Source organism: Sminthopsis crassicaudata, chromosome 4 (assembly GCF_048593235.1).
Source record: "Sminthopsis crassicaudata isolate SCR6 chromosome 4, ASM4859323v1, whole genome shotgun sequence".
In the NCBI taxonomy this organism is placed as follows: domain Eukaryota; kingdom Metazoa; phylum Chordata; class Mammalia; order Dasyuromorphia; family Dasyuridae; genus Sminthopsis; species Sminthopsis crassicaudata.
The window spans coordinates 414613598-414626651 of NC_133620.1; the positions used below are offsets into that span (position 1 = coordinate 414613598).

General features: G+C 35.3%; 1 pseudogene; it reads left to right on the forward strand.

Moving 5' to 3' along the window:
• The first annotated feature begins 10261 nt into the window (after positions 1–10261).
• LOC141540917 (armadillo repeat-containing protein 8 pseudogene) lies at positions 10262–11453 on the forward strand (annotated as a pseudogene).
• The last annotated feature ends 1601 nt before the right edge of the window (positions 11454–13054 follow it).

Here is a 13054-nt window from a genome sequence, read left to right on the forward strand (position 1 = left end):
AGGAGCCAACCTGGGACTTCACCCACGAGCCCCTTTCAGCTTGTAGTAAAAACTCCCTATTATAAAAGAGACAAACTAAAACCCTGTCTTTGCAGAGGTTGCAAACATTTCAACTATGCCATGCTTGGCATCCCAAGGAGCCTCTGTCCACTGGAATATGGTTTCCAGTGCCCCTTTCTTTACTCTCACCTATTACCTTAACTAGACTAGACTTTAACCTTACTTCCTTTTTTTAAATTTTATTTTATTAATTTTATAATTATACATTTTTGACAGTATATATGCATGAGTAATTTTTTTATAACATTATTCCTTGTATTCATTTTTCCAGATTTTCCCCTCCCTTCCTCTACTCCCTCCCCTAGATGACAGACAATCTCATACATTTTGCATGTGTTACAGTATAACCTAGATATAATATATGTGTGTAAATACCATTTTCTTGTTGCACATTAATTATTAGCTTCCGAAGGTATAAGTAACCTGGGTAGATAGACAGTAGTGCTAACAATTTACATTCTCTTCCCAGTGTTCCTTCTCTGGGTGTAGTTATTTCTGTCCATCATTGATCAACTGGAAGTGAGTTGGATCTTCTTTATGTTGAAGATTTCCACTTCCTTCAGAATACATCCTCATACAGTATTGTTGTTGAGGTGTATAGTGATGTTCTGGTTCTGTTCATTTCACTCAGCATGGTAGTTATTAATTATGTCTATGATTTGCTGTTTTACCCAATCATTCTTTAGTATAAGATTATTTAGTTTCCAATTATTTTTTGGTCTATTTTCCCCTGGCTTTGTATTAAATGTAATTTTGATTGCATTGTGGTCTGAAAATGATGCATTTACTATTTCTGCCTTACTGCATTTGATTTTGAGGTTTTTGTGCCCTAGTATATGATCAATTTTTGTATAGGTTCCATGAACTGCTGAGAAGAAAGTATACTCCTTTCTGTCTCCATTTAGCTTTCGCCAAAGATATATCATATCAAACTTTTCTAGTATTCTACTTACCTCTTTGACTTTTTTCTTATTTATTTTGTGGTTTGATTTATCTAATTCCGAGAGTGCAAGGGTGAGATCTCCCACTATTAATAGTTTTGCTGTCTATTTCTTCTTGCAGCTCTCTTAATTTCTCTTTTAAGAATTTAGATGTTGCACCACTTGGTGCATATATGTTTAATATTGATACTGCTTCATTATTGATGCTACCCTTTAGCAGGATATAATGCCCTTCCTTATCTCTTTTAGTTAGATCAATTTTTGTTTTTGCTTGATCTGAGATGAGGATGGCTACCCCTGATTTTTGGCTTTGCCTGAAGCATAGTAGATTCTGCTCCACCCTTTTACTTTTAGTTTGAATGCATCACCCTGTTTCAGGTGTGTTTCCTGTAAACAACATATAATAGGATTCTGACTTTTAATACAGTCTGCTAACTGCTTTTGAGTTAACTAACTTTATGAGGCAGTTTGCCCCATTCACATTTATGGTTAGAATGACTAATTCTATATTGCTTGCCATCCTATTAACCCCTGCTTATACTTTTCCCCATTCCTTCCCTCTTATCCCCCTACCCAGTATTAAACTTGTGAACACCACTTGCTTTTCACAGCCCTCCCTTTTTAGTATCCCTCCCCCACCTTAAAGTTCCTCCCCTTATTTTACCCCTTTTGTTCACAATTTCTGTATTCCCTTCCCCTTAGCTTACTCCTTCCCTCCCACTTTTCAATGAAGTGGAAGAAGTTTCACCATAAATCGAATATGTCTATTGATACACACTATGTTCATCTCTCTCCTTTCTTTCTCTCAGATATAATAACTTACCTTTGCCTCTTCATGATATGTAGTACCACCACTTTACACTTTTTTATGATATAATTTCCTTTCCACCTCCAGTTTCTAGGACAAATTATACATATGTTCTTTACATATTTTTATGGCAGAAGTATAGTTCTCAAGATTTCTTTTTACCTTTTTAGAAATCTCTTGAGTTCTGTATTTGAAGATCAAACATTTTATGTAGGTCTGGTTTTTTCATCAAAAATAGATGGAATTCATTTATTTCGTTAAATGTCCATCTTCTTCCCTGGAAAACGATGCTCATTTTTTCTGGGTAAGTTATTCTGGCTGCATATCAAATTCTTTAGCCTTTTGGAATATCATGTTCCAGGCCCTTCGTTCTTTTAATGTGGACATTGTTAGACCCTGGGTTATCCTTATTGTGGCTCCTCCATATCTGAATTGTTTTTTTCTAGCAGCTTCCAGAATTTTTTCCTTTGTCTGATGGTTGAACTTGGCCACTATATTTCTTGGCGTTTTGATTTTAGGGTCCCTTTCAGTAGGTGATCAGTGAATTTTTTCAATGTCTATTTTACCCTCTCTTTCCAAAACGTCTGGGCAGTTCTCTTTGATAATTTCCTGGAAGATAGTGTCCAGGCTCTTTTTTTCCTCACATTTTTCAGGGAGTCCGATTATTCTCAAATTGTCTCTCCTGGATCTGTTTTCCAGGTCTGTTGTCTTTCTGGTAAGGTACTTGACATTTTTTTCAATTGTTTCATTTCTCTGGTTTTGCTTGACTACCTATTGGTTTTTCCTTGAGTCATTCATTTCTACTTGTTCGAGTCTAATTTCCTATGATGTATTTTCTTCACTCACTTTTTTAATATCTTTTTGTAATTGTCCAATTGTGTTTTTAAATAAGTTTTTTTCTTCTATGGAATTTTTTTCCATTTTATCCATTTTACTTTTTAGAGAGCTGATTTCTTTATCCATCTCACTAATCCTGTTTTCCTTGGAGTTGTTTACCTTTTCCAATTCACTAATCTTGTTTCTCAATGATTTGAGAAACTCTTCCTTTAAATGTGTGCAATGACTTCTCCAGGCTCTCTTGCCAAGCTTCCCATTTCTCTTCTAGCTCTCTTGTGAGAGCCTTTTTGATTTCCTCTATGAGGTTCTTTTGTATTGAGGAGCAGATCATATCCCCCTTAGGGGATTCCTCTGGGGACAATCTGCTTTTTGTGTCCTCAGTATTTGAAGTCTACTCTCTCTCCACACAGAAGCTGTCAATCGTTAGAGCCCTTTTGAATTTTTTTTTTTCATTTTGTCAGAGCGGGAATCAAAGAAAACAAATTGACAAGAGAAACAATTGGTCTGTTTTGGGGGGGATGGGGCTGGATGGTGTTAATGGGCTTCCTCTACAGACTGGGGAGGAGGGCGGCAGGGAGCCACTAACAGGACTACAATGGCTGCGCTGAGTCTGTGCTCTGAGGCTCTGAGAACTGCTGAGTCACTCCAGGTGGGGGTTGGGGGTGGCCGGGTTAGGAGAGACACTAGCTTTCTGGGGTTTTATTCTTCACCTCCGGTGTTTTCTCCCTCCCTGATGCTCCTGGCTTGCTGCCAAGACGGAATATCCACACTGGGGTAAAAGTCTTTTTGCAGAAATGGCAGAGATTGTACCCTTCCCCATTCTGGCCTGAGCTGTGTGAGCTGTCTGTCTGGCTCTGGCTTCCCTGTCCTCAGTCTGTGCCCAGTCTTTTTGACCCTCCCCTGAGCAAACACAGACCTACTCTGGTGAATTTCAAGGATGTCTTCTCTTGGTGATTATTTGAGGGTTTCTTTTCCCGTCAAGCATTAACTCTGAGGCTTGTCATGAAGTAAATCCTGAGAGAAAACACAGACCTCAAGCAGCTGTCTGCCTCCATGCTGCCATCTTTGCCATAAGTCCCCTAACATATTATTATTAATAATATAAATAAATATGATGTTTTGGTAAGAGAAAAGGGGTTTATACTATCACTAGTGTTAAGGACTGTTAAGAGATCCTCTGAACTTGTCTTTTTGAGTTGCCATATTTTCTACAAACACTGGATGCAGAGCATGCAAGAGGCACTGAAAGTTTCAAGGACAAAGCTTCCTCTGCAGACATAGTTTGAAGTTTGCATTTAAGTTGAACTCCCTATGTGTACTTGGGAATCAAGACAGGTGCCAAATTATCTTCACTAGACTAGTTCAGCTGAGACCCTTGTAGATAAGTAAACTACCATTTCCTTATGATCTATTATTTCCCAAGGGAAAATAATTTAACTTTTTCCATGACCTTGCTCCTTCCCTTTGTTTTTGTCATTTTCCCACCTTATTGCTCCCTTCCTCTCTTATGTCATATCCCTTTAGGTGGAGATGTATTTAATCTCCTTCTTCCTTTGTATTGCAGTTATAAAAATGCAAATTTCTGTATGGATTGTGAATCTCTGGGTTCCACATGCATATTCATTTCTTTTGCTTTCATGTAAATTTTGTAAAGTTGTGATTGCCTGTTGATACTAATTCAAATAAAATGTGATTTAATCTTTAAATCATTTAAAAATTTGGAGGTGGAGCCAAGATGGCAGAGAGAAGGCATCTTTATCTGTTCTTTCACTGATATCCCTCAAATCAACACCAAATCAAGCCTCTGAACTGGTTTTGGACTGACAGAACCCACAGATATTTGGAGTATAACCAATTTCCAGCAAAAGATATTTTGGAAGAACTTCAGAAAAGGTCTGTTTCAATCATACAAGAAGGGAGGGGCCTAGTGGAGGGAAGTACAGAGATCCAGGATGGTGGGGCATCCTGAGAGCCAGGGAATATAATGAGAGGAATCTATAGTAGTATTGGCTACTTTATCCTGGTTGCAAACCACTAGATCAGCAGATTAGCTGCAAGACATCCAAGACAAAGACAAAAGGTAAATAGTGAGCCCCCAAACCCCAGGATAACGTGGCACCTGACTATGCCTACCTAGCACTAGAAGTTAGTCAGCACTGACCTGGCACAGCCATTCTCACCTATACAGGAAGCTTGGACAACCTCTCCTTTGCTCTAAAAGCAGAACTCAACCTTTTAAAAAGATGAGCAAAAGAAGAAAAAAGAACTCTGAGCATAAATATAATAAATTTTAAATATATAAAATAAAATATGTAAATATATATATATATATATATACATATATATATATATATATATATATATATATATATATATATATAAACGCCTCACAAAATAGACTTGATGAAATGAAAAGAGTATATAACTCCTTAAAAAATAGATTTGACAAAATGGAAAAAGAATACAACTGCTTAAAAAATAGAATTTGTGAAATGGGGAAAAAAATCCATTGGACAAAACAATTCATTTAAAAATTCAATTGGCCAAATACAAACAGAGATAAAAAAAAGTAACTGAAGAAAATAATTCACTGAAACCTAGAACAGAATAAATGGAAATGAATGACTCAATGAGACAAGAATCAAACAAAATCAAAATCATATGTATTAGTACAGTAGTACATAATTTGTGGGGGGGAAAATCATGGTTATGCCTATATTTTATAAACAGATAATAGGGTGTGCAGTGTTCTCTCTAAAATGTAATGTTCTCTGTTGAGGTTTTCTTGGGGTCTTTGGAGGCAGCCTTTGTTTCAGTTCAGTAATCATCACAAGTACAGCCAGGTGTCAAAGTCCAATTCCTTTATTATATCTTATCTCCTTCACTTGGGCTTGGCTAGTTTTCAGGAGGCCTTCCAAAGTGGGGAAGTGAAGGAGAAGAGCCTGCCACCAAGGTGGTATGAGATGAGTTGAATGTGTCTGAGTCCAAGGGCTTGTGCTTTCAGCCTCCAGTCTTCTGTCTGCTTGTCTCTGAATCTCTGAATCTCTCTGGCTTATATGCCCCACACTGAGTACAAACCAATCATTATATCATTAGGAAACCATTATTTGTTGTAGGATTAAATCAATGCTAAACTAGATTTAACCATTGTCTTCTCAATTCCACTTAGTACCTTGCTTCAAGTTCTGGCCCATAACATCTCCTTGTAGGATTAAATCAATCATACTGAACCATGCTAAATTAGATATCTATTGTCTCTATCAATTCCACTGACTTAGTACCTTGTAAGAATCCTTTGTTTCAAGTTCAGAATTCTGGCCCATAACAAGGGTGAATATTCAAACTTTTTTTTTAAACACCTAGGATCTCAAAATAAAAATTTTGGAAGCTATTATTCTACATTCATTCTCTTTGTATGCCATAGGTACAGGGTACAGTTGTTTCAGCCAATGAAAAAGAGTGACATTGGAAGTTCAAAGATCTTTATCATCGATTCTTTGTCATCAAGAATTTCCTTTCTACAAAGGTTTGACAAGTAGATAGATGAATCAATAAGAAGTAAATGGAGTGGAAAAAAAAGAGAGAGAGTGTGAGCTGACAATTAAAATAAGATTTCTTTCTTTTTTTTTATTTTATTCATTTTTCCAAATTATCCCCTCCCTCCCTCCACTCCCTCCCCCCGATGGCAGGTAATCCCATACATTTTACATGTGTTACAATATAACCTAGATACAATATATGTGTGTAAATACCATTTTCTTGTTGCACATTAATTATTAGCTTCCGAAGGTATAAGTAACCTGGGTAGATAGACAGTAGTGCTAACAATTTACATTCACTTCCCAATGTTCCTTCTCTGGGTATAGTTATTTCTGTCCATCATTGATCAACTGGAAGTGAGTTGGATCTTCTTTATGTTGAAGATTTCCACTTCCATCAGAATACATCCTCATACAGTATTGTTGTTGAAGTGTATAGTGATCTTCTGGTTCTGCTCATTTCACTCAGCATCAGTTGATGTAAGTCTCTCCAAGCCTCTCTGTATTCCTCCTGCTGGTCATTTCTTACAGAGCAATAATATTCCATAACCTTCATATACCACAATTTACCCAACCATTTTCCAATTGATGGACATCCATTCAACTTCCAGTTTCTAGCTACAACAAAAAGAGCTCCCACAAACATTTTGGCACATACAGGTCCCTTTCCACTCTTTAGTATTTCTTTGGGATATAATCCCAATAACAGCAATGCTGGGTCAAAGGGTATGCACATCTTGACAACCCTTTGGGCATAGTTCCAAATTGCTCTCCAGAATGGCTGGATTCTTTCACAACTCCACCAACAATGCATCAGTGTCCCAGTTTTCCCACATCCCCTCCAACATTCATCATTATTTGTTCCTGTCATCTTAGCCAATCTGACAGGTGTGTAGTGGTATCTCAGAGTTGTCTTAATTTGCATTTCTCTGATCAGTAGTGTAAAATAAGATTTCTAAGAAGTAAAAAAGAGGAGGAAGTATATTACAAGGCTATGGGAAAAATGTGAAAGCAGGAGATATTGAATTCAGGGTATTTATTAGGCTAGCTTGATTATAAACAAATGTGGATCTTTATTAAAAATTATCAATTACCTTTAAACACTCTATTGCCCCCATCATCCCACTAGTTGTAATAAAATATTTATCTTTTTTAAAAAATGAAAGAGCCAGAGGATGGAGGCTTTTAAATACCAATATGTGAAATAGATAGATGGATGTATGGATAGATAGATAGAAAAAAAGAACATTTTTCTCTAGAGGTAGTAGGGTTTTTGAGAAACAAATTTACATGGTGATATGGAAATATATGTGAAGTAGAAGGACCTTCCTCACACATAATGGAGGGTAAAAATAAAAATTAAAGTGGGTAGCAAGAATAGTTGATCAAAATATGGCTAAAAAATAAGTCAAAAACAATAGTTAAGGTCTTTTCCTACAAGAGAAAACTTCCTAAGAGAGAAAATATATTTCCCATATAAAGTTACCTTTTAATGATCCTTTAACAAAAATGGGGAAGGGAAAAGAATTTATATAGCATTTATTATTTATTTGGGGCAGTTATTTAGTGAAGCTGATAAATTGCCAGCCTAGAGTCAGGAACACCCAAGTTCAAATTATCTTCAGACACTTACTAGTGGTGTGATCCTGGTCAAATTCCTTAATCTTGTTTGCCTCAATTTCCTCATCTATAAAAATAAACTGGAAAAAGAAATGGCAAAGCACTCTAGAATCTTTGGGGAAAAAAAGCACCAACAAAGGAATCACTACAATTCAGACATGACTGAAACAGCTGAACAACAAATAGCATTTACTATGTGCCAGTCACTCTACCAAGTGCTTTCTACAAATATCTCTATTGATCCTCACAATAACCTTACAAGGTAGGTATTATTATGATTCATATTTTATACTTGAGAAAACTGAAAGCAAATAAAGTAACTTGCCCAAAGTTACACAGCTAATGAATATCTAGGACCAAACTTGGACTTGGGTCTTCCTGACTCCAGATCTAGCACTCAAAAAAATGTTCAGCAGTTAGATGGTGCAATGGATAGAGCACTGACCCTGCAGTCAAGAGAACCTAAATTCAAAACTCACCTGAGACACTTGACACTGACTATGATCCTAGACAAATCACTTGACCTCCAGCTACCTGAAAAAAACAAAAACAAAAAAAAAAACAAAAAAACAGATCTAGCACTTAGTCCACTGTACCACCAGCTATAATAGATAGCAAATAGATAGATTGCAATGATTAAGTGCCACAAACTATCCTAAGCATGGATAAAAATCCAAGTAAACAATATACTTTTTCTACTTTAAAAAACTTCCATTCTAACTGAAGGAAATGAAATATATAGAGGAACAGTAAGAGGGAAGAAAGGTTACCTGGAAAAAGAAACAGAATGGCAGATGAAGAAAGAAGAGGAGCTTATAGTATAATTTAAGAAATAAGGTAAAGTATGGTGGGAATTCTTTCTAAAATGGTAGTCTCAGGAAGAGTACCCAATCAAAAGAATAGGACTTCAGGGCAGAAATTTCTCCTGGACTGTTAAGGCATGGAAAGATTTAGAACTATTCCTGTAACTCAGACCTTTAAGAAGTATTTTCTAGCTTAAAAGAGGTCAAACTACACTAAAGGGATCTAGTCTTATCAGAGCAATATCAATCTATGTGTCTTCTGAATCAGACACAAGAAATTATGTGTGCTTAAGTGAAGGGGGATGGAGGGACTCTGGCAAATCCTGAATGATTTCAACAACTCTTAATACCTAAGGACTATCTCTCTTCCACCTGATTCATTGGGGTTGGAGAAAAGAGAATGATTGATATTGGGAATTTGACCTGAAACATGTAATTCCTCCTGCTACTCCCCATATCCCATTTCCTCTTAGCTACAAAGACAGAATTCAAATTCCAAGGAACCATAGTCAGGAACAAACAAGATGTACTAGCTATTACCCTAAAGGTATGGAAATCATGGAATGATACTACATACACACATGTGTATATGTGTGCATACACTATGTATATGTATATACATATTACATGTATATGCATATGTATATGCCTGTTTACAACTAAGAATAAATTATCCAGCAAAGCTAAGGAAAATCTTTAAAAAGGAAGATTAGACTTTTAATGAAACAGGATTTTCAAGCATGATTGATGAAAACACCAAACTTGAAAAAATAAGCATAAGAATTAAAAAAAAAAAAAACACAACACATAAAAGTATATAATATATATGCTTATTGAATAAATTTTCTGATTTTGTGATTGAGAAATGTAACTCTGGTAAAATGAAAAACATTTATTTAATGATATGTTATAATAGCAATTAAATTCTATCTTTAATACTGCTGCTCCTCTGAAGATACTTTATCTTTCACTTTTATTGACAACCTTCAAGGAAGACTCAAGTACCTCATTGAATTCCACCCCACATCCTATCCTACCAAAAGATGCTAAGTCAAAGGTCCTAAAAGATCCCTCTACTATTAAATGAAATAGACCTTTCATTTGAAACTGGAATACTAGCACAGAGGTAGAAAGACCTGACTTCAAATTCTACTTCTGAAACTTCTTAACCATGTGATCATAAACAATTTTCTGAGCCTCAGTCTCTCTATAAAATGGGGGCTAAGAGTAAAAACAATACTTTCTTCCCAGAGTTGCTATGAGGTTTAAATATAATAACATATAAAATATACTTGATAACACTTAAAGCTATATGCGATTTGTTCCAAAATACTGGGGCAACTTTAAACAATTAAAGAAATTCTATCCATTCTTCAAAGTCCTACTTATATCTTGAACCCCAATATTCTAGTTATTTCTCCTCATTAATCTATTGAATCACTAAATATTTACATTAGAAAGGAAATCAGAACATTGGATCCAATCCCTAAATGAAATATGATACAACTATAAAATTCCTGATAATTGGATGGCCAGCCTAAAATTGAAGAACTCACTTCTTCCAGTAGCCAATTCCATTTTTTGATAGATGTGTAGTATTGGTAAGGGCATTATTACTTATATTGAAGTAAATCTCTCTCCCAAAGGATCAAGATGGCATGTCTACTGGAGATGTCTTCATGAGCATCCTTTTGGAAGTGACAGCCACCACACACCACTATGTTGACTAGCCATTTGACCATGATCCCCAAAAAATCTACAAGGTATAATAAACATGAAAAATTCTATAATTGGAAATAACAACAGAAATTCAACTTCATTGTTTTAGTTTTAAAATTCTTATATCTGCTTCAGTAAGAAACTTGAAGCATGGAGCTAAAAACTGAATTGCATTAATTTTGGGAAGTGTTACTATGGCGGCTGAAAACAATGTCAAGTCTCTCCTGGACTATTTTTACTTCTTCCCTGCTGCCATGATTACTATGACAAGATTTGAAGTTCATTGAATCTTGTCTTAGATGCCTTCATGCCATTTTTCCCTGTCCAGCCACCAGAAGAACTATTTTATACACATGCTGCAGTGGATCTCATGACTCTGTTTGGTGGATCTCTCTATACACAAGAATACATTTGTCAGATTTTCTCCCATCATAGCAAAGCACCTGATTATCAAAAAATTTTATTGAACCATGAAGCAGTACAGAATATTGTTTGTCTGCTAACTTCTGTGTAACACAAAATTTGAATGCAAGCACTGAAATTATTCTCAGCTTGAGCCTTTGAAAACCTCACATATCCATGACCCTTGTCAATGTTTTGGTTGATGGAGAATTATTACCCCAGATTTGTGTGAAGATGATTCAGAAGGATTAGCCTATTGAAATGCCACTCACATCAGCAAAATGCTTAACATATATACGTGCAGAGCTGGAGCAATTTGGACAGATGACAATTGTAGTAAAAACTTTGCCTTGTTTGATTACAATGTGTAGAAAGGAGAGATTACTAGAGGACCAAGTTAAAGGAGCTAAAACACTTGCCTGATTACCTGTTGAACTACAAAGAATTGCTAGTTTACCAGATCACCTATCTGCCATGTTTACTGATTACTTCATATCCTAGTTACTGCAATTATTAATATCAAACTAAAACAAGGCTGCTTTCAAGCTTTATGCCTCTTTGGAGATTAATGATGAGAACATCTTGAAAGAAAGTGAATTTGTGAGAAAGGGGTGTCCCCCCAATTTTGATAACCAGCAGGCAGAGAGAAAGAGACATCAATGTGAAAGACATGGCAAAGAGCACTAACAGTAACTGTTTGATTATAATAAAAATGAGGGACTAAAGGCATAATTGAAAAATGAATGGAATCCACATATGGGAGTTTTTGCTTGTTTTGTTTTTAGAAATGTAGTGTGGCGTGAATATGCAAGAAAGACAAATAATTGGTATATTTTATGTGACATCAATATGGATTCTTATATTGCACTTTTTTTTTTGCTTGTGTTCTGGTGAAATTTATTCTAGTACCATGAAGTTTCAGATACCTTGAAAAAAACACTAGGATTATAAATGTTATTCATGGAAATGCCTTATTTCTAATACCTTTGAAAAATTCAAATCTCCCATTGTACTTTACTCTTTAATATGTGGCCTACTTATGTTTTAATTTCTTTGGCTATTGCACAAATTTTCAGTGAATAAAATGATGAAATGATGCTTTTGTGAGTGGTCATATGAATTTTTTAAGTTCTTCTCCAATGTTCAATAGTCTGTCTGGCATCTTCAAGTTGTTGCTGCAACCTAACCCCGCCTGAATTTCACATTCTTTCTTGGTTCTGGGCAAAAAGAAGAGTATAATGCTGAGCTCTGGTTTGGGATATGGGCAAAAACATGAGAGATGACCACTCACAGAGAATCTGGTGTATCCTCTGAGATGGAGCTCTTTGGTCAGAAAGGAGAAAAACCAAATGTTCTCTCATTATCATCCTTAAAAAGGACTCAGAATTAGGCAATTTTAATAGAATTTAGTAGTTTGTTGCTTATATTCATCCAGAGTACTTTGACTCACTACTTAAAGATATAATTTTAAAACAAACAAAAATCACATGATTTATATATTTTAATAAAGCTTTTTTATTTTCAAAACACATGTATAGATAGTTTTCAACATTCACCCTTGAAAAATGTTGTGTTGCAAAATTTTCCCCTCCCTCCACTCTCCTCTAGAAGGCAAGTAATCCAATATATGTTAAACATGTGCAATAATCTTTATATTTATGATGAGGAACAACCTCCCCACAATATGGTCAAAGCAAAAAAATGTGATGAGGTTACAGATGGGTCAAAATAATAAAAAATAATTTAAAAAATAATAATTATCATGCTCTGTTTTTTATGTACATTGATTTGGTAACATTGACAAAATGTTTCTAACTAGAAAAGTGCTTAAAAGACAATCTAAAAAATTAATTTTGCATCTCCAAATACCAAAAGACAAAAATGTCTTTTCAGTCTTAACATCTGACAATATCTGATGCTATCTAATGATATTTATTCCAAAATAGAGACTGAATGTAGATTAAAATTTGTCAAAACTTCAATTACCAGCAATTTCATCATTATTGGTTAACATTTTTTTAATCTCTCAAATTTCTAGAATTTAACATGGGAAATAAGATTAAATTTATGAGATCTGATAAGCTGGTATGCTTTTTGGAAACTGGAGAAATACTTTGCCCATTCATAAAGCTTCAACACAGTTTTTCAGGAAAATGCTATAGATGAGGTTATTCTAGCCATTCCTAGTTGGAAAAATAAGGCTCAAGACGCATGGTGCTCTCTTGGCAAAAGGTATCTTTAGTTACCAGAAGAGATTATAGATCCCAGCAGTGGGAAATATGAAATTGATATGGGAAAACATACAGTTTACAAGGAAAGGGGTTA